The sequence below is a fragment of the Mauremys mutica genome, chromosome 10 (assembly GCF_020497125.1).
Source record: "Mauremys mutica isolate MM-2020 ecotype Southern chromosome 10, ASM2049712v1, whole genome shotgun sequence".
In the NCBI taxonomy this organism is placed as follows: domain Eukaryota; kingdom Metazoa; phylum Chordata; order Testudines; family Geoemydidae; genus Mauremys; species Mauremys mutica.
Genome location: NC_059081.1, coordinates 28077319 through 28100815, shown reverse-complemented (window position 1 = coordinate 28100815; position 23497 = coordinate 28077319). Strand labels below are relative to the sequence as shown.

General features: G+C 40.8%; 1 protein-coding gene across 1 annotated transcript in view; it reads right to left on the bottom strand.

Annotated features, from left to right (window-relative positions):
* GALNT13 (polypeptide N-acetylgalactosaminyltransferase 13) overlaps positions 1–22883 on the bottom strand; it is a 492985-nt gene extending 470102 nt beyond the window's left edge. Inside the window, exon 1 of the mRNA XM_045032703.1 lies at positions 22693–22883. The gene's annotated coding sequence lies outside the window, so the exon portion shown is untranslated. The remainder of the gene's footprint in view (positions 1–22692) is intronic.
* Between the last annotated feature and the right edge of the window lie 614 nt (positions 22884–23497).

The following is a 23497-nucleotide window of genomic DNA, read 5'->3' as shown; positions in this document are numbered from 1 at the left end:
AAATCCCAAGGAAGATTAATGGAGATTGTTCAGTTTGTTCTGGTCCTTGTGCTTCCCCCACAAAATGTCGTCTGTTTCTTTTTTTTTATTAATTTCTCATTTTCTTGTAATTTAGTGATCAACAATTTAGTAGTAACAATGCCAGACAGTGAACAAAAATCCTGTCTTTCTGTGCCAAGAATCTATCCTTTTTAAAAGAAATTGTCACTAAGATAGGATCAAAATCAGAACATTAAAGGTATAATTAAATGAAATAGAGTTTTGCAGTTTTGTGAGATAGTTATGGAAAAGCACATTAATTTAAGGAACAAGAGCTGACTAATATTTAGAGGCAGAAAATTAATATGAAGTTTTCCTAAGTGAAATTGCTATAGCTAATTCATAATATTACAGATGAAGCTGTCAGCAGAACTGATGCTGAAAATTAAATTCTGGATTCCTTCCATGGCCGTACCAATATCTACTATATTAAACTTGTACACAAATAGCTTGTGTGGGTGGTGCTAAGGTAAATGGCTCAGGTGATTCATAATAGATATTCACCAGCTCCTTTGCTCAAATCCAGCACGTCTGTAATTATGAGATGTCATTAACCAATGATTTGATACTTGGTAACCTATATGAAACAAGCTGATGGTCTCACTTCAGCTTTAAGTGAACAGGTGTCTACATCACACCATCACAATTTGCGCCCCTATAGGCATATCCAGTTACTGGATGGACTGAAGACTAAACTATCCCCTACATTTTGAGGTGACCCTTCAAGTGAGGATTGAGGAACACGCATGGTGTGAGGGTGGAGATGCAGCATGGCAAAGCTGCAATGTGTAAGCATAGTGATTTTCTGGTCATTATTTAGCACTCTAGATACACATGGTGCAGTACACAAATTAAAGGGGAAAATACCTGACCTGATATATTATAGGTGGGGCTGGTAGCAAAAAAAATGATAAACGTTTTTGAAAAACTTGACCTCTGAGGAAAGGTTAAAAAAACTGGGCATGTTTAGTCTTGAGAAAAAACAACTGAAGGAGGACCTGATAACAGTCTTCCAATATGTTAAGGGCTACTATAAAGAGGACAATGGTCAATTTTTCTCTATGTCCACTGAAGGTAGGACAAGTAGTAATGGACAATCCTTTGTTGCTGCCTAGGCCAGTGTCCTTTGTTCCTGTGAGGCTGGGTTTGTCCGTTACATGTTCTGATGAGGTGTGAACTGCCCCTCTGCTCCTGGAGAGTTTTGCCTGGGCTTGTTTTAAGCCATGAGGATATATTTTCAGCCTCATAACTATATACATGAAATTACAACCTATAACATTACTATAACAATGCTCAGTGCATCATGAGCCTTCCGAAAACACCCAACAAGACAAACTTTGCATTGGGTACCACACAATCATATTATAAGGATGAGCATGGAGTGCAGTTTGTTCCCCCATGATATAGAGTATCTCAGACAGTGGCAGCTAATATTACAATATGTCTCAGCTGTTATGGCTGTAAGGGGCTGTGGATTAAAACCCAGGTCTCCAGAGCCTGGGACGTCTGACCTCAGGTGCCACTAGGAGGCCATGCAGAACCACAGCCAGGGAATACTGCAGAGACTAGGCACCACATGAAGTACCACCCCAGGGAGCCAAAGTGACGGTACCCTGCAGCCCTCTTTTACGCTGGGGGTTGCCCCAGGAAGTTATCTGGGCAACCATACAGATTTTGTCCTGATATGACTCCAGACTTCGCCTTGTCTTCTGATCCCCCAATCCTAGTCTGACTCTGACCCGGATTCTGGCTCTAATCTTCAGTCTCCAACTTCTGCCTGACTCTGGTCCCAACTCTTGCTTACTGAAGCTGGTTCTTGTGATTCGTCTGACTCCAGCTCAGCAGCTACCCTCCCTGATGTGCAGACCCCAGCCCAGCTGTGACCCCTAGGCCAGGCTGCCTATACCCCCATCCCTTCAATGGCTCCCTGATCAGTGTGCAATAAGAACTGTGGCAAGGTAAGCAAGTGTCTTGTGTCCTGAGGCAGTGGAGCCATTGCCCTTTCTCCGTTAAGGTCTCCAGCCTCAACAACAGGAATTATCTCAAACAAAATTAAAAAAATTCCTCAACTTTTACAGTTTATATCTCCTATAGTCAACACAATTCACATTTTATTAAAACTACTTTGGATGTGTCCACTGGAGTATTTAAAAGGGTTTGTTTGGTGTGTGGGTGGGTGCATGAATAATATTTTTTTTCATAACTTGTGCGGCTGACCCATAAAAGCATCTGAAGAAAGGGGGGAAAAAAAGGAAGATGTGTCCTAAATGTTTCCATGAAATATAATTTAATTTCTCAAGCACAGGGGACAGATCCCCAGCTACTGTAAACTGGCATAGCTCCACTGACTTGAGCTGCCCATCTACAATTCAATACCCTAATCCTGCAGTTCACTGCACCTGGGACCATTGCACCACTGACTTCATTGCACCTTATGCCATGAATTCCAACATGAGGAGCTCTTCATGGGCTCTCTTCAAAAGAAGCCATTTGAGAGCAATGGGTAAGTGTGACAGGGTCCATTCACCACTGGGGAGCCTCCTCATAGCTGTGTCTGGGGAATCAGCTCTCATCTGGTCTGGTGTCCCCTTCTGTCACTCACTCATGCCATGGCACCTCTCTCTGTCTGCAACTTGGAGTGTTCCCTCTCTTCATGACTCCACCCTCTGCTAGGTCACTACATCATCCCCCCATTCTGAGGTAACAAAGTCCCTCCAGACCAACTGCCTAGTTGGTGTTTCCAACAATCCTGTGCCACTACCCAGTGGCTGGTAGGGGAACCCAGGCCTGCCCTCTACACTAGTTTCCAGCCCAGGGACCCTACAACAAGCAACCAAAGGCTGCACAGTCCTATCTCTTGCTGCTGTTTCCCGGGGCTTCTTTCTACCCAGCCATCTCAGGATTTCCTTTCCCACAACTCCTCCGAGTTTGATTTTCTCCAGGGCTAGAATCCCAGCACTTTTTGTCTATCCTGGGTTTTCTCCTTCCAATCTCTCTGGTCCCAGAGAACTACTGTAGTCTCTTTCTCTGCTGATGACTTCTGCTATCAACTTCCTGACTGTATATTAACCAGCCTGCTTTTGCCCTGCTGGGCTTCATGTTCATTTAAGCCGGGTTCTCCCTCCAGGTGCAGCCAGATACCCTAATTGGCTTCTCAGAACTTGTGCGGGGTGTACACCCCATCACAATAGTACATTGGGTATCCATAGAAAGTGCATGAATGCAAACTCTAGCTGTACCACTAACTACACCATCAAGATATTCCTTTGTGTTAATGTATCATTTCTCAGAGAAGGAATTATTAATTTATCTTATGGCTTTATACTGCCACCCATCACCATAGTATGTGTGCCCCTACTCAAATGATGGGCTAGTTTAGTGACAGAAACTAGGATTAAATCACTAATCTATCAGATATTATGTTTCTATCCCAAAATGCTCAAATTCTCAAAATACCTACTGATTTTTACATAAAGAGAAAATAAAATTAGGTCTTGAGAAAATGTACATATATGTTTAACAATTGTTGCCAATAAGTGACAGTTTAATTATTGGGCTCAACATCTGCCCCTCATTAATATTCCTAAAGTGATTCACTTCATGAATTGACCCTAGATTTTGAGATTTGGGGCAGATATTACAGCACACACGGGTCATATGCTTAAAGTGACTCAAATATTTTATTATATTTTGGCTTCTTGACATTTTCTAAAAAGAGTCATAAAGATAATATAATTTAATTCAACAGTACTTTTCCATGAATATTTATCCTAGATAAGCCAACAATTACTTATGGATTGTGAGCAACAAAAACGGGGGTCTGACTATACATGGCTGACTATAATTATAAACAGCATTACTATCTCACATCGGTCTTGAGCAGTAATTCTAGAGGAACTGGTTGCAGCCAGCAGTAATAAATGGGCTTGTTTAGTTCTGGCCCCAAGGAACAGCTAATGCTTTTATAAACTATTTCTTACCTGTGATAATGAGCCACTGTGAAGGGATTACATCTGTTACTGTCTGAGTCAGAATCAACAGCTTCCGGACTGTATTGGTTATTTTTTGAAGAAATAAAACTCCTGACAGTTGAGAGACAGTTCAAATATAGCACATTAGTAGAATTACAGTGTGTACAGGGTTGGCACCCACCTCTTGTGAGCACTGAGTTCATGTGCCTGCAGTCTCTCAGTTTGTGATGTTATAAGACAGTAGCATCCACCTTTCAGGAGCACTCACCACCTCCCCTTGGTTGATGGTTTCTTCAGTGGGTCCTCAGTGACTCAACCCTCCAGCCCAGTCACACACCCTGTCTGTAGGTGAAACAGAACAACCTCCTTCCTGGTATGGGACCATACCCCCAGGGCTTTCTCCCTGGAAACACTGTCTTCCTGCCACTCTCCTTGGGCTCAGTCCTTACTGAGTCCCAACAGCAGTTCCTTCTTAGCTCCTCCGTCCCTGCCCACACTGAGCTATCTGTGGTCCTGCTACTCTTTCAGCCAGCCAAGAACACAGTCCTCTCTCTTCCAGCCCCAGGTAGCAACTGACTGACTCTGTCTCTGCTGCTCCTTTTTATATGGCCCTCCTGGTCCCTGATTGACTACTCCTGCAGCCCCGATTGGCTGCTTCCCCTGCAGCCACTTCTCTTCTGCTCTTCTCTGGGACAGAGTGTGGCAGGGCCCTAAGGCCTTCAGCAGGGTGCTTCTGGGCCTAATGCATCTCATCTCACAGTGTCTATTACATTTTACCTTAGAGAGTAGAATAACTGTGTTAAGTCACACAGCGGGTTAAATATCAAGGGAAGAAGAGGGGGCAAGAGAAGCAAGGATCTTTAGCACCACTGCCAGCAATTGCTACCATACTCAGCAGCCTCACACCTGCAGGAACCATCTGCTACACACCACCTCCTCCACTTCACCCAGCAGCAGTCATCCCATCCGCTCCACATCTTCACTACTCCTACCCCAGAAGCAATCATTCCCTCTCCAGCCCATGACCCCCCACCATTCCTACCTACCAAAAAACATCCTCTCCACAAGCTCACAAACCTTTATCCCCACATAAAATGGCTTCAGTCTGTCCAACTGACTGCACCCAGTGCCCTCTACCCAGCACTTCCCCACTAGAAGCCCATGGCTAGTCCCCTCCCTATTCGCTTGCTGTAACCCTAATCCCACAATCATTGGCAACTGCAAGGCACTGGGGGATCAAGGCAAGAAACTGAGTGGTTTGGAGGCTAAAGGTGGGGGAAAGTTTGAGAATCCTCAGTCTACTGGATGGGGATGTATTTAAAAAGACTCTTTCAAGGCTGATGGCCCTAAAAATAGACTTAACTTTGTTTTAGTTGCTGGGGGAGCATGCACATTGCACCATCCTTTGGTTTGGCCTCCCTATTCTGTTCATTTGAACAGGCTGAAGATTATTCAGATACAACAGTCTTTAGCAGAACCTGAAGAAGAGTTCTGTGTGGCTCAAAAGCTTGTCTCTCTTACCAACAGAAGTTAGCCCATCTTGGGCCTCACCCACTTGTCTCTCTTGAGCAGAACCAGTCAGTGTAAATGGATGGCATGGATGCCCATGATTACAATGAAACCCATGACCCTGGACTTGCTAGCAGTGACTTTCCAAATTGATAAATTAGGCTTTTGTCTATTTTGCAATTTGGAATTTTCTGGATCAGGAGGAACATGTTAAAAACAACAGGGTACTTGTGAAGTTAGTCAAAAACTGGGGCATCTCAAAACTTGGCAAACATTCCTTAAGGCTATCACAGAAAGATGATCTATAGCTCATTATCATTTTTCCCCATTTGTATCTTGATGAATGTAATAAAGCATACTGTCTGCAGAAGTATTAGAACAAAAACATATCAGTAGTCAATCAACCACTAATTTTTCTTCTCAGATTAATTGCATATATTGTACTCTGTGAAGCACTTTATTCATGACTTCATTTTGGAAAGTTAAAATAGTTTGAGATCTAGTTAAAAAACATAAGAACTCCCAGGATGAACTTTTAATTTATCTGTGTATGTAAAGGGGAAGGTAGTCTATAATGTCTGGTACATTGAGGATGTATTTCATTACATTTTTGCAAATTTATATAATAATCTCTGCATGCAACCACACTATCTAATGGGATAATAAATGCAGGAGTCAGTGTTAGCAGATACCAGTTCAGGATTGGGTGAACAATCTGCAGTGCTGTCCTGGACATATCAGCTCTCACAGGCCTGGTCTCAGGGACAGACTAGGGGTTTGTGGGGCTCTGAGCAAGAGCAAGTGGGGGCCCCTCTCCACCTCTTCCACCTGCAGTGCCCCTATCCCTCCCTGCGTTCCTGTCAGGTCAAGGCCCTCTCCATCAGGAGCACCGGGCAGGCACGGGGAGCAGGGCAAGCCCGGGCACTCCGACCCCGCTCCCTGGCAGGAGCGCCAGGCAGGCGGAGTGGGTCAGGGTACAGGGGTGCCCATTTTTGCGGGGGGGCCCTGCGTACAGGTCCCATTAGCCCAGTGGCTAATCTGCCACTGCCTGGTCTACTCAAGAAAATTTTATAGTCTTTGAACATGCTGGGGAACATTCAAATTAGATGACACAAAGCTGACCACAATTTTGTGGTCCACACAGTCCATAATAAATCATATTTAACAGAGCTGGTTTTAAAAAAGAGGGGGATAAGGGATTGTATTATTTAACATAGTTTTGTTACAAAATAGTTTGAAACAATATTATGCTAAAGGGCACTAGGGAACCTTCAGTGCACATCAGAAGGTCCAGGGGGACCAATTACACATTTGTGCAATTTAGAAATCACACCCCATCATGTAGACAAACTCTTAATCTCAAAAGGCAAATGGGAATTGGACATTGCCAAGAGCACTCAAGAATTCCTCGACCAATATTTCTAAGGTCATTTTCACATCTTCTAGTAACCCCATGCATAGTCACTGTGTCCATGAGAGTATAAAAGTATATGTATTTCATTATCTTTTTCTCTCGTTTTTCTTACAAAGAACCACCTTGTTACCCCTACCCCTATTTGATTTTGACTGTTAATTTTGGGGGAACAAGCACTAACCCCCCTGAAGGGCGAGAAAACCGAAACCTTCACAGGATGGGCAAACTTCTAACCCTGTGTTGCTAAGTTAATATAGGAACTTGGTCAGCAGGCCTCAGCCTTACAAGTGCCAAGAGCAGGTGGAGGGAGTCCCTCAGGGACACTGAATATGGAGACCCACTGTAACACTTGAGTACAAATACCAACATTTTCATACTGACAATAACTTTGTCATCAATTAATTTCAGCATGACAACTGGAATAATGAAAAATGCAATGCAATTAGCAAGGCGTATCTGACTTGCTCATTCTGTAAGTCTGCCACATTCATCCTCATCCTCTCACTTAAGAAAAAACATTTTTTTTCCTCAGTGCTTTTCTTTCAACTTCTTTCTTTCATATTTTTCTGGGTTTTGTTTCTTCTCCATTCTCTTGGAGTGGAGCTGAACGCTGATGAGACTATACTCTGAGTCCAGGCAATGATTTTTCAGATTTTTTTTCTGGTTTCTTAATATCTGTGTAAGGTTTTATGGATACCAGATTTTTATGGACTGAATTACAGGGGGAAGAGAATGTGTTTGTGCTACCTGCAGGTTGGATTCTTCAGTCACATTTCAATTTAAACTATAAAAAGTCTCTCAAAAAATGAGCTGCTACTGTGTATTCTTTGAAAAGGGTTTTTTTTTTAAATTCTCTAAAATATAACAGAGAAAAGAAAATATAATGATGAGAGGAAGAGAATTACAGGAATCAAGATGAGCATCTCTATGACCAAAGGAAGATGAGCAATAACAAAAATCTATTATTATCCACTGTTTTCGTGCAAGATCTGTGCTTTCTCAGGCATGTTGCTGAATATAATATAATTGCTCACACATTACATTGCTAAAACATTTGTAGGCGAGATAACCATGGATGAAGCACCTATGTCTGAAAAATTTATTATGGGCAGGAAGTAGAAATTTAGGTGCAAGAAAGACACATACAAATGTTTTACTAATGAAAGAAAAATGGAGTTGTTCTGCTTTGAAACCTGAAGCCAACACCCCTTTCTAACATATTCTGAGTGACACCCATACTGAAGGTATACTCTCAAATAGCATACATCTTATGAAACTCCATAAAGGGCCTGTTATTGAAAGGTGAAGTAGAACACTGTAAATGGGAATTCTGTTTGAAATCCCAATCATTAATGGCAGAACATGTACAGACACAGAAATAAATTTTTTTTAAAAAGATGTTGAAATGAAAATTATTAGCACCTTTACATACCCTGTGTCTAGGGTTCTCCATTTTATCCACAGTAGCAAAGGACATAATTAATTCCTAAACAAATACAATCAGCATCACTGCCTCCAGTTTTAGGGCTTGTTCTTGCAATCCATACTCAGTAAAAAAACTCCCTTTGAAGTCACCAAATGTGTGTCTGAGTAAAACCACTGTTATTGAGGTCATCAACTTTTAAGAACTACAGAAGCCTTAACTCCTGTTTTTGCAAACAAAATACCTTTCAAGTCAGCTTTGCAGAAGAGTAAATGGAAAAGGCTGTCATCTGCTAATCATGGGGACCTCAGCTCTGAAGTTTGGCTACCAGTGCTGAATTCAGACACTCGGATAGACACTTGGTCACCTAAAACAAGTATTTGGTACCTAATTTCTAGTTAGAGTGCCCAAAGGAGTAACAAGGCCCAAGGGCACTGGTGCCTTCCCCAAAATGAGGGGGAACACAGCCCCCCCACCCTCTGAGGTCCCCACTGCACCCACTCCTCCTCTTCCCCCAAGCCCACTCACCCACCCCCCAGCCAAGCTGGGAGCCAGAGTGGGGCTGGGGAATCCACACACACACCCCATATCCCCTCCAGGCTCCCTGCCCAAGGCAGGTGGAGGGACCCACTCCCCACAGCTGCCCAGCTCTCCCCAATCCAGCTCCAGCCAGAGGGGCGGGCCTCAGGAGCCACAACCCAGCCATGATAAGAGCAGCGTGGGGCCGGGCAGTTGTGGGGAGCCACAGTGGACACTCCACCTGCCTGGGGTGCAGGAGGCCCAAGATGACCAGCCCCCAGCCTGTGTCCCCGCCCCCCAGACCCTCATGACTTCTCACAGCTGCTCATGCAGCTCTTACCATGGCTGGGCTGCGGATCCAAGGCCACTGTCATGAATAGCCTTGTGGGCAGCTGTGGGGAGCTAGTGCCAACTCTCCACCTCCACCTGCCCTGGGCTGGGCAGGGAGCCCAGGAGACAGAGACACAGGCCAGGTGCTGCTCTCAGCCCCCCTGCACCGCAGGCATGTGGAGGTTCTGCATGGCTCCCACAACTTCCTGGGCTCCACGCTGGCCTGGTCTCGGGGTGGGCCTCAGGGCAAAGAGGAGGGAAGGGGGTGGGGACCACCCTGGTGAAAAGTGGACAGGCCAGGCCCGTTCACTTTCAAAAAGTGGGAAGGCCCTGGCCTCCTGACCTGCCCTCTTCCAGTGCCATTGACCAGGCCCCCTAATTCAGGCAGTCAAACTGGGGTCACACCAGTAAGGATTAAGAATTTCCCCTAGTGAAAAAGCAAGACTCCATCAGATTTATCTTCCCCATTCCTTCTTTTAATCAGAGATTTAATGTCTTTATTGCTTTACTGCTGCTATATTGTTTATCCTCAGCAAAAGGACAAAGACTGACAAAATCAAGGAGCAGACTGCCAGATCCTGAATTCAAAAGGGCTATGTGAGAAATCTGAACAAAACAACTTTACACAGCATCTCATGAAGTACTTTGAAAAACATTCTAACTAGAAACAATATACTGGGTTTTTTTGCCTCATTATTTTCAGTCTTTTTTCTCTCTTGCCCTCTCATTACTGGAGACATTGCATGAAAAGAGTATGTTTTCTTAACTGTTCCTTTCCTTTTGCTACTAATCATCCTGCAATGATTTCAATGGGAGTACCAGATGTAAAAGGCTTGTAGGATCAGAGATATGGTTTAAAGCCCATTGAAGCCAATGGCAGGTCTCCCATTGACTTCAGTGGGTTTTGGATTGGGGCCCACATGCCTCATTATGTTATGATAAGGAATAAACAGAAGAAACTTATTAATTCTTTAAATCCAAGGATGTTTTCCATGTAAAAGTTCCTAGCAATACAAAAGGAATTAAAGGCATATACACACTGAACCACATACACTTCATGCACTAGACTGAAGCATACACTTTATAAAAGTCACACTTCCATGATACAGAGAAAGCGAGAGTGGACTCCTCTAGGGAAGCAGAGCACATCCTACCTTTACTCTAAACATTGCTAAAGTGCCTGCGTGAACAGCATTTTTCAAATGTCCATAATTGTCAAATCAAAATCTGTTTTCACTGGAATACTCAGAAGAAGGGCTGGGTCCATGCCAAATTTCAACTTTCTGTCCCATGCCACATTGGTGCTCGAGATATTTTAAAAAAAGAGAAAAAAGTTACAGTATTGTCTATAAATAAAAATGAGGATTTCCCACCCCTACCCTCATTCTCTTTGTTTTAAAAAATGACTGCACCGTCTTGTTACAAACCCTTCCCAAAACATTCACCTTTGAGTGGAGACCATGCTTGGTAAATTTCAGCCAAAAATGGGAACATTTTGGAAAATTCAAAGTGGCTGAAAACAAGGGCTTATGAAAACACTAACTTAAACTTAGCTGGCGTGATAGTGTTGGTTATATTTTTGTGTCATATAACTCACCTTGAGTTTGGAACATGGCCCATTCAGAAATAGTACTTATCTTTTAAATAGAGAGACTTCTATTATGTATAATCTTTCAAACAAGTGGAAATTTTTAAGTGTGTCCTGGCTGTATACGAAAAATTTAAATGGGCAAGTCTGTTAGAGCTGGTACAAAGAGAACTATAAACAACATTCTGTTTATGGACAATTCTTCAGAAACACACACATAAGTAAAGAATTTTCTGTAAGCGGAATATTTTTCATAGTTTTCCATGAAAAGTCAGATTTTTAAACTTAGCTACATACATTTTTAGAAAATCAGGTACACAAACTCAATGGCTTTTTAGAAAGTTGACAGAGTATTCTTCTATACATCTTTTGCATAAATGGATGGAAACATTGTCAGCCAATGTCTTGGTAAATTTAGACTGGGGGAGCTAGTGCAGCTCTCTTAGAGTCACAGGAAAAAAGGGGGAATGAAATACTGAAAACAGATACCAAGAAAGTGGTTTCCCTGGCAATAGTAACTATGCATGAGATTTTACAGATTCCTTCTGCATGCTTAAGGTAAGCAAATATTTAAGGTGATCCAATGGTTTGCAAAGGGTATCTTAACACAATTATCCAATTTCACTTCATTTCAGAGCATAGCCCTACAAAAAGAGGGCTGTTTCTGTGCCATATTTCAACGTTCTATACCAAATCACACTGATGCTTGAGACATACATTTTAAAAAACTGATGTCAATGGTTACTCGCTTGCTTAAATTTATGCATGTGCTTAAGTATTTTGCTGGATTGGAATATTGAAAGGTTATGATGCCCCATCCATAATATTAATAAACTGAGCTGGGTAGAACTTTATGACACCCCAATGCAGGAGAAACTCACTTGAATTTTGTTACAAAGCAGAAACTTCAGCTGGGATGTGGACCCCTCACTAGTTAGGTACAAGAACCATTGTGGATGGGGGGACACCATGCAAAGCTGGCCTGAAACAAGTCAAACCTTATTAGTTTAGCTTGAGTGATTTTTGTTCAAAGTAAAAATCTCAAGCCAAACTTAGAGGAGTTAGCCCATAAATGAAGTATGGGGAAAAAATGGCATATGAACATAGCCTCCTGTAAATGAAAAAACACAAAACACAGCCCTGTTCATGATTACCATCTTTACAATTATTCAAATGGTGCATACATTATAGTTTATATCTAACCTTCCATTTATACCAGTTTCTGCCTGTTTAATTTTTCTTTTATGTAAATTACATTTAAAATCCTCTTCTTTAAAAAGGTCTAATCTGAAAGCTAACACACTTTGTATCATTCAACAAACAACATTTAATGTAAACATGAAAGCACTACTCATTCCTATTGAGGTGAATTATGTCAGTGGTCCTAATTTATCATTTCCATTTTATATGATTTAAGTTATTCATGACACAGAGACCAAGCATATTGATAATTTCATTTAAAGGAAATGAAAATATGTTTTTACCCCATTGCTGTTGCCTCCTTCAACTTCAATATCCCTGCAGTGAGGAACAAGCTATTCTAAATGTATTATACCTGAATAGGTTGAGGATAAAGATATATACATGATCTTATTTTAAAAAGAGAGATATTTTAAGAGTATTGTGTTTCTTTTAGACAGACGCCAAGGGCCAAAGGCTGCCTTCCAATACAAAGCAACTACATGTAGATCATTCCGGTTTTTAATTACTTTTGTATTAATTATCCAAGGATAAACTGAAAAATAGAGATAAGAGATATGTAACAGCACTAGAACACATGCAGTAAGACCTAAGCTAAAACCCACTGAAATCAAAGAATCTTTCTACTGACTTCCATAGCCATATGATTAATCCCTTAGCTGGCAGCTCAAGTGATAACGGCATTAAATGGCAGGTGGTTAGGTAGTTTGTTTAGGGTTTTGTTTGTTGTTAAGATGCCCAGAAGTCTTTAAGCATAGGTGTCTACAAATTTAAATGATGTTTCTTATTGTCATTTTTCTATAAAGTGTGAATTAAGTTTCAGATTCCCCACAACATTTTTAAATGAGCCCTGCACCCCTAACTAATTTTAATTAAAGAAAAAATACTAAGCCTAGATTTGACTAACAACTATGTCTTGTGATACAATTAATATCCCACTCATTGTGTTCTGACATTAATGGGATGTAAAATAAGGAATGGAGGCAGAGAGTTTGACTGAAATTTGAAGCTGATGTAATTTAAGCTTGTTTCAATTCTTTTCTTCCCCTCTTAGCTCAAGGATCAACAGTGGAAGTAGAGTGACTTCAGCACTCTGCTTTTAATATTAGACAGCTGTGCAAAAGCTATAGTCACTGGACTCCTCACAGGTACTTCTATATTCCCTAGCTTTGGCTGCTGTTGCCATGTTTTCCTTGGACATATTGCTTTGTGGGGAGGTACTTTTGAGATTTATAGAATTCAAGATGCCATTAGTTTGGAGGTAGTTTCTATAACAGTCTGGCTCCTAGAGTAGACACAGTTTGTGTATGGTCCATTAGTTTATACTGGTTGGACCAGCCAGCATAAAAGCTCTTTTGCTATGGCTAGACAAAGACCACGTGTGTGTGTGTGTTTCTCTCACACACACACACACACAAAATTATATATATATATATATAGCATTATAGATGGTATATGGAGACACAAGATCACTCGGGTTCTCTGGTGCCCCCCCAGTAACAGGTGCAGCCTAGAATATAGTAGGATAGCTGATTGTGGTATATACACCACAGATTTGGCAAAGAGTTCTATCGTCCCCTACAGCAGCTACTTCCATGCTGAATTCAGGAAATTCTGTTAGTTTCTCCTTTCACAGTTTCCACCTGTTCATTCTTTTATAATGTCTTCCTCAATACCCAGAACTACCACCATCCCTGATATCTATGTAGCCAACAGGCATTTGCCTTGAAGCGTTTTACTTCTCATTCCTTATATGGATGTTTAGTATCCATCACTTGTTCTTTTAGTTGTTGGTATCTGATACACCCACAGCATGTGGCACAATTTAAAAAATTATTATTAAACAGACTTGAAATTGGAAATAGAAAAGTCCAACCATTATTAAGTCATCTGGATGGGGGTTTTAGACCACTTCCATTGGAAGGATATTAAATAATATTTCACTCGGTGTTAGCAAGCTTTTCTTGATATTCAGACCTAAATCTTGCTTTTCTCAACTTGATCACATTACTTCTAGTTACCCTTGTGAATTGCATTTCTAAAGTTTCCTTAGATAGCACAATTCTTGAACTGATATTGTTGCTCAGTTCCATTGTGACATCTCAGCATTTGCTCACCCCTCTTGGGCATTCTTAAAGTAAACTGGCTGTACTGCAATGAAAGATTTACGGATACAGTTTTGAACTAAGAAAAATGTACATGTCTGACAATCTACCACTGAATTTTATGTACATAATTTAAGAGCATCTGATACAATGGCATTCACTCAGAGCTGGGTGAAGATCTCTGTTTTTGCTTTCATAAAAATAAAATGTTCTGTTAAATTTCACATGTTTGTAACCCATTATCCCACATGCAGGAGAAAGTACAATACAATACATGAACATTTAACCTTATAAGCCACGGCACAGGAAAATTTCTAATTAAACTATTTTTCTTGGGTGAGAAGGAGTAAGTGCAGGGACTTGCTCTACTCCAAAAGGTTCTAAATTGTTCATTAAGGTTGCACTTGTTTACTGAAGCTGCAGCACAGAGAATGGGAGTTGGAGTTTACTGCACTCCAGGTCTGTTCTGAGGACATTTAGACAATCATTTTTCAGGAAAAAATAACTGCACTATCCTGACATACATTATGTGGCATCACTGTAATATTACATTATGGTGATATTATGAAACAAACAACAACAGTGCAGAATACAGAAAAGAGTAGATGCTTTTTGGTCTACCTAAGCTGAGGGTCAAGATTATTGGAGTTTACCATAAGTGGCCCAGTTAATGACCTCAGTTAGTGGCTGAGTACCCAGGAACTCCCATTGAAGTCGATGTTACCAAGTCTTTTGGGCCAAAGCTTTTAGCAACCTGAAATATCCAGTTTAGGATGGCACACAAGAGAAATGTAAGGTGTTACTGTGTATTTAGAAAGTTACAAGTACACCAGAACAGGACTTTATAGTGACTGTGTCTCTTCAACTACAGAAAAACTGATAAAACACTACCAACATATGTTGTCCAATACAAAGGTGCACCATACCATGTATACCTTTTCACTTAAAGCAATACATCGGTGTGGACTACAAACAAACAAAAACTCATGTCTAGACACCTAAATAGACAAGTACCGGTAGATGCTGTCAGATAGCTGTACAGTTAATGTCAAAAAAGGTCAGGCTACAATGTATCATGACCTTGCAGGTATAAAGGAACACAAAATTATCTGTTTAAAGTATTTGATACATTGCAAAAGAAATTTAGTGTTTCATCTAAAGATCAGTAAAGGGGATTGGTTCCATAATTCCTCTGATTATTAACATTAATGAAATTTCTTTCCTTAATGTAGCTCAGTAGCTATTGATTTTTAAATTGTTTTGTTTGTGCTTTGAATGGATTAATATAAATTCTGAAAGACATGCACACCAGGAAAACCCATTTGTTGTCTGCAAATTATACATGAATATGAAAGGAAGCCAGTAAACAGCCCCTTTCCAGACATGCATGGAGATGTTGCTAGTAAGATACAGTGAACATTCACACAGTGTATCATCACAAGAACCTTGCAGCACTTAGTTCCAAGCAGAGCTGTAAAATATTAAAAGGTTTTGCCTGGAGGAAATCTAGCTGCAAACTATGAGAGAAGAAACGCAGCTCTAGATCAGACACTTTGTTCATTTGTTATCATATATTTTATACATTACCTCATTGTATCACTTTAGATATTTCTATCAGCATTGAAGAATTGGAAGAAGACAAATGGTATTTTCAGGGTGTCAAAGGACATTGGGGGAGCCAGGCTTTTAGAATTCAGATTATATATAATAGAACATTATTTTCTCAGCTTTATAATTACATATGTAAGATTTTAACCTAAATGGGCCAAATATTCCAAAACAACCTCTAACTTTGTGCTGGAAATCATATGTAGGTAACCAGGTAATTAAAATGTCGAAATTCTACCCTTTGCACATGCTATTTAGTAGTAATAATTGACTGAGGGTGAAAAATTAAAGGCTGAGTTGAGGCTTCTTTAAAATGCTGGACAAGTAACAGCACAGTGTGTATAAGTCTATATTCCATACATATCTATGACACTGTTGGGACATTGCACTCTATATGATTTTATGAAAATATGCTAATGAATTCAAATATAATGTAACTGGAATATGCTTCATGCAAAAGGTCTCTTGTAAGGTATCATTACAAAGCTTATAATTAACTGAGTGTGGTCATGCTATTTGTATAAATGTATCACTCTTGTATCTGAAACTAGAAATATGAAATAAAACTCTGAGGGCCTATTGTAATTATGCAAAGTGTGGACCATTAATGGTGGTTTGGAATCTTGATGACTCCCATTAACCAGGACCATTGTCTGCAGATGGCTGTGTTTTACTTGCAAGTCTCACTGTATACTGGGTGCTGGCAAGTGGGTAATGAAGTCTTACAGTGACATGTGCTCATCTCACCTGAACTGGAATCCATCTTTGACCAGGTGCTTTTCCATTGAGAAGGAGGGGGTGGGAACCCAGAGAGGGACAAAGGATTCCCACCTTATGCAAAAGATATATAAATGGGTGGAACAGAACAAAGGGGACAGCCATCATGAGGAATCCCCTAGCTACCACCTGAGCTGGAACAAGGGCTGTACCAGGGGAAAGGACTGTGCCCAGACTAGGAAGGCATCCAGTCTGTGAAAGAAACTTGTTGAAACACCTCTGAGGGTGAGATTTTATCTGTACTCAGTTGTATTACTGTATTAGGCTTAGATATGCGTGTTTTATTTTATTTTACTTGGTAATTCACTTTGTTCTGTCTGTTACTACTTGGAACCACTTAAATCCTACTTTCTGTATTTAATAAAATCACTTTTTACTTATTAATTAACCCAGAGTATGTATTAATACCTGGGGGGCAAACAGCTGTGCATCTCTCTCTATCAGTGTTATAGAGGGCGAACAATTTATGAGTTTACCATGTATAAACTTTATACAGGATAAAACAGATTTATTTGGGGTTTGGACCCCAGTGGGAGTTGGGCATCTGAGTGTTAAAGACAGGAACACTTCTGTAAGTTGCTTTCAGGTTAAGTCTGCAGCTTTGGGGCACGTGGTTCAGACCCTGGGTCTTTGTTGGAGCAGATGGGTGTGTCTGGCTCAGCAAGACAAGGTGCTGGAGTCCCAAGCTGGTAGGGAAAGCAGGGGCAGAAGTAGTCTTGGCACATCAATTGGGAGCCCCAAGGGGGTTTCTATGATCCAACCGGTCACATGTATATTGTATCTTTTAGAGCTAAATATAATTGAGATGAGAGATAAACTAACTCTGAATCACTAAGTGCTATAATAATCATTCCCTTAATAAAAGGAAAGATAGAAATCTGAGTAAGATCCAGCATTGTTTATAAGAATTCATCTTTTATTTTCAGTCTAATTATGCTGTTTAGCACAACTCTGCTTTTTTCATCTGAAAATTGTTACACATTTGCGCAGAATGCAGCAATTCATGAACTTTCTTTGTGTATAAGCCTGGTTTATTGTTTTTGAAATAACTAAATTGGCTCCCACCATCCCTGAGGATGCTGTTAATCTAAGCTGAAAAGTACTTTTAACATACAGCAAAGACACGTTTATCATCTTTTACATGACAGCATTGTCAAAATCCTGCCTTTGTTTCAGACAGGCTCAGCAAAGCTCAGATGAGCACCAATAAATGTAAAAAGAGGTGTCGCTGCACACATGAAAATTCAGGATAGTGAATCATCTGCTGATTTACAAATATAGTTTTTATAAGAACATTTTTAATACAGTTGTGATGGGTTGGATCACAGAAACCCCTTTGGGAACTGCCAACTGATGTGCCAAGACTACCTCTGCTCCTGCTTTCCCTAGATGTTTGGGTTTTATCTTTGGTGAATTCCTACCCAAGATCCTTTACTGTATCTCAGAATCAGTTAGTTTAGAATAGGGTTCTTTCTACCAGAAAGGGTTTTAAAAAAAAAAATACTTGGGCTAATTCTTCTTTCACTTGTACTTCTGTAACTCTAAATTGCATGGGTTGCCTAGGTACAACTGAAGGCAGCATTTGACCAGTTTATTCTTCATACACTTACCAGACCATTTTTTGCAGACATACCTCCACTTAACAATGCATCCTGATCCTTCTAGCTGTCAGGAAATGCACTGCAAGAAGCCGCCTTCCAGTCAAAGCGTATCTCATTTTTCCAAACACCACGGCTAAAGTTTCAGCTCTGAGGGAAGGGGACACACATTCCCCTTAGTTGCAGTGGAAGCAGGCCCAGCACATTCAGCCCCATTTTTCCACTTGTACCATGCTCCTCCACCCTTTCTTACACAATTGCCAAAGCTAAGTAACTATCACTGATGAAGAGTTGCTCTGGGTATTGCAGCATCTGGAGTAGAGTAGGGATCCTCTGAGGTGAAATCTTGCACTGATTTTTAGTCCATTTTCTTGAAGTTATTTATAATGCTGCTTGAGGAAGGTACAGTATCACCTTCTATAATTCCCCCAGTGATAGGGAACTGGTTTCATTTTTACTATATACATGATTGGTTCACATAATTACAGCCTAGTGATAGAAGGGGAAATTGTTTCCTTCTGAACAAAATTCTGCTGCTGCATCACCACTGGAGTCTAATCTACTTTCCATATCAACAAACCAGTGAAACTCCGCAAGTGGCCAAGAACTAGTCAAACTCAAAACTTCTCTCTGGGTTCATTGGAAGAATCAACCTTGGAAAAACCAGGTTCAAACACAAACTTTAATAAACTTTGGGACATACACCATGCAAATCATTCTCACACAAAAAGTCACAAACTCCTTTCAAGCTGAACTTGCAAACTAGCTGTAGGTATGCAATCACTGCAACTCATTCCCACGTCTTATTGCAGACAGAAATATTCTGTCCAGACAGTTAGTATATTCTATCAGTCATAAAAAATCAGTAATGTTGTACTATTTAACATGTGCTGTACAGGATAGTAAGGCACAACCAGCTACTGCTTCTTTAAAGATAGCACTTGATTTGGTGGATGGGAAAGCTTAAAAATCAATATTTCTGATCATTTTGCCTGAAAAGAAATACCTGAGCAAATTTCATCTTGTCACCCTTTTATTGCTTTCGAGTCTTTAGCCAGCAGTGTAAAACTTGACCCAGGTATCTCAGGTATCAGGGTGGATTTAGTTTGAAAGGTTATTGCATTAAGTGTACACAGTGTTCTGCACTGTCTCTGAACATTAGTTTGGTCCCTCAAGAGAGTACTGGAAGTTAGAGAGGAGTTTGCCATTTGTTTGGGATTAAAGAATAAATTAAGGCAAAAAAAACTCTCTTCTTCCCTTTAGTAAAAAAGGAAGTCATATTCTTCAGCTTATTGGCATTTGAATTTTGACAGACTGTTGGATTTTGGCTACCCTTTTTTAAGGTATTGGGGATCCTGATAGCTAAGAAGGAAGACTATTGTACAGAATATTCATTTATTCCTTGCAAAATATGTAGCCAGGCAGACACATTTAAAAGACACTGTCTGGCATGGGCAGTAGGTATCATAGGCTGGGGGAGGCTGTGTGTCCCCAAACAGCCTACTGTGGCCCCATTCATGCTCTATCCCCAGGCACTCTCCGGCAGTTCCTGCTCTTCTGTGGCCCAGGCTGGCTAGGGCGGCTGGCGCTGCAGCCAGGGCCATGCCGCCTGCCTGGCGCTCAGGGTGCTGGGACCACACTGCTTGGGCACCAGGCACTTTGGGCTCTCCAGGCCTGGGGTGGCAGCCTAGCTGCCCAGTGCTCTGGGGCTGGGGCCACTGCAGCCACACCGCCCGGCCCTCTGAGTCTGTGGGCACTCTGGTGGCCTGGGGCAGGGGGGCCAGGGCAGCAATGGGGGTGCTCTGGACTCATGTGGGGGAGGGGGAACAAAAGGAAAGGGGGAGGGGTGGGACTTTGGGCATAAGGGGAGGGGCCGGGGGCTGGCCTCCCCCAGTGGCCAGTTCACCGGCCACCCATGCTGTCTGGTCAATTTACACCCAAAATTTAAGTATAGTAGAAGTAGTTTTATAAAACCTGAGGTTAGTAGAAATCTCTTAAATTGTAATAAAGGCAGGTTTTTGTTTGCATTTAAAACATTCCCATGCGGTGGTTAAATCCTAGACACTGCGCTATTGTGGCAGACTATGATAACCAGGATGTAGAAGTGATTAGAAGGGACAGTTGCAGGAAGGGGGCCCTAGTTTATTATTATTCATACTTGAAGGTCTGCCCACATTTTTCTCCTTTTTAATTAAGCCATGTTATTATTCAGTTTTATAAATTAACAAAATAAGGCATGAGGAACTCAAGAGATGGCTCAATCTATATTAGAAATGGGCATTCTTCTTACTTATTGGCCTTGTAAATATAAATGCTTTTAAGCCACTTTGGAAAATAGCATATACTATATTTTTATGGCAATTTCTCAGTTTTATAGGAAGGTTCACTGAACAAGGAATAATAGAATTGTAGGACTGGAAGGGACCTCAAAAGGTCATCTAGTCCAGTCCCCTGCACTAATGGCAGGACTAAGTATTATCTAGACCATCCCTGACAGGTGTTTGTCTAACCTACTCTTAAAAATCTCCTATGATGGAGATTCCACAACCTCCCTGGGCAATTTATTCTAGTGCTTAACCACCCTGACTGTTAGGAAGTTTTTCTAATATCCAACCTACATCACCCTTGCTGAAAGTTAAGCCCACTGTTTCTTGTCCTATCCTCAGAGGTTAAGAAGAACAATTTTTCTCCTGCCTCCTTGTAAAAACCTTTTATGTACTTGAAAACTGTTACCATGTCCCCCCGTCAGTCTTTTCTTCAGACTAAACAAACCCATTTTTTTTCCAAATCTTCCCTCAAAGATCATGTTTTCTAGACCTTTAATCATTTTTGTTGCTCTTCTCTGGATTTTCTCCAATTTGTCCACATCGTTCCTGAAATGTGGCGCCCAGAACGGGACACAATACACCCTTTGAGGCCTAATCAGCGCAGAGTAGAGTGGAAGAATTACTTTTCATGTCTTGCTTGCAACATCCCAGAATGATGATTGCTTTTTTTGCAACAGTGTTACACCATTGGCTCACATGTAGCTTATGATCCACTATGACCCCCATATCCCTTTCTGTGGTATTCCTTCCTAGGCAGTCATTTCCCATTTTGTATGTGTGCAAATGGTCCTAAGTGGAGTACTTTGCATTTGTCCTTGTTCAAGTTCATACTATTTATTTCTGACCATTTCTCCAGTTTGCAAATCATTTTGAATTTTAATCCTATCTTCCAAAGCACTTGCAATCCACCCAGTTCAGTATCATCTGCAAACATAATAAGAGTACTATTATTCACTTTTATAAGTGTATGCCATCATCTAAATCATTGATGAAGATATTGAAAAGAATTGGACCCAGAACTGATCTCTGTGGGACCCCACTCAATATGTCCTTCCAGCTTGACTGTGAGCCACTGATAACTACTCTCTAGGAATGGTTTTCCAATTTGTTATGTACCCACCTTATAGTAGCTCCATCTAGGTTGCATTTCCCCAGTTTGTTTATGAGAAAGTCAAACAAGACAGTATCAAAAGCCTTACTAAAGTCAAGATATACCACATCTACAGCTTCCCCCTATCCACAAGGCTTGTTACTCTGTCAAAGAAAGCTATTAGGTTGCTCTTGACAAATCCATGCTGATTGTTACTTATCTTATTATCTTCTAGGAGTTTGCAAATTGATTGCTTAAATTATTTGCTTCATTTTCTTTCCAGGTTCTGAAGTTAAGCTGACTGGTCTGTAATTCCCTGGGCTGGCCTTATTACCCTTTTTATAGATTGGCACTATATATGCCCTTTTCCAGTCCTCTGGAATCTCTCCCGTCTTCCATTGCCCCTGGAAACTAGACAAAGAATGGGGGGTGGGGAGGGGGTTAGATACAATTTTGGGTTGGGATTCAGATAATTTGCCACAATGATAACTGACAAGAGATGGTACTTAAAACTAATCTCTGAATTCCAGGAATAGATTAATTTAATTTTCTATACTGAGTCTATTTCATGCCATTAAGATTAAATCAAATCATATTACCTGTTAGGCTACAAACATAAATTACAGGGATTTCATTTTGACATGCAGAATATGCAGAAGTTTGGGAAAGATATCATTCCCCTACTATCTAGATAGGCACAACTAAGTTAACTCAACTACTCATTTTGTGCTTCAGGATTCATGGATTGTTAACTAAAGGGTTCTCCTCCTTCTCAATTTCAGAAATTGGCAACATTGACGCATTGCTCTGGATTAGAAGGAAGACAGAACTGTTTTATTGCCAGCATAAATTAAAGACCTAAGGACTTGTATTCCTATTAGAATCAGCATAAATACTCCCAGATTTGATGTGGAACCCTTTTTAGACCAGTGGAAGGATGCTGATTACATTAAAAGTGTTTTATATAAGTGGGAATAGGGATAAGGACAAGATCTATGATGAAAAAGGGAAGGAAAATAAACCTTCCTTGCTTTCTTCATTTTTAATGTTGTCTTGGAAATTACTACTTTATATCTTTTTTTTTTACTTAGTCAAACTGTTTGAATATTTGCAGCTGCAAGTAAATTTATTCTGCTGGCTCTAACCTCACTGCTGCCATTTGGCTAACTCATTTAGCCACTGAGTTTACATTACCTTTGCCAATTGACTTAACTGTCTGCCCAGTCACGTCACTTGCTTTGGCTTTCCTGGTCCCTCGGTTATTGTCCCTGTTCCCCTCTCCACATCCTTTGATCACCACTGCCTCCTTTACTCCCTTCAGTCCTTCACCATCTCCTCCCAATCTCATGCACCATCTCAGGCCTTGATGCTGTAAGATAGTCTTGCACCTGGGAAGAGAGAAGCAGGTGAAGAACTAGCATTTTTGCTCAGGCAGCGTTCAGTAAATGGGCTAGTGTCATAGGTTTATTCCCCACTTTGAATTTTAGCGTCCACAAGATGGGGACCTGCATGGACTCGGTACAACTTTTGGTTGTGTGTGTAGAACAGCAGAGACAGAAGCAAGGGAATCTCCAACACTCTTACTAATCCCTGAAACCAGTTGTACCAAATTTTTCTCTCTTACACACATGACCTGAACACTAAAAGTAAATAGCAGCAGCATAAGTACAGTAAACTTTTTCTCCCTGTCCAAGAGTACTATTTGCACTAGTTCATGTCACAGGCTGACTTCCATGATCCTCTCTCCTCTTCACAAGTAAGTGACACAGTTGTAGCATCATCTTTCTCAGAAGAACAACATGAAAATGTGCCATCTTGTAGTGCAGTGGTTTTCAACCAGGGGTACTCAGAGGTCTTTCAGGGGGTACATCAACTCATCTAGATATTTGCCTATTTTTACAACAGGCTACATAAAAAGTACTAGTGAAGTCAATACAAATTAAAATTTCATAAACAATGATTTGTTTATACTGCTCTGTATATTATACACTGAAATGTA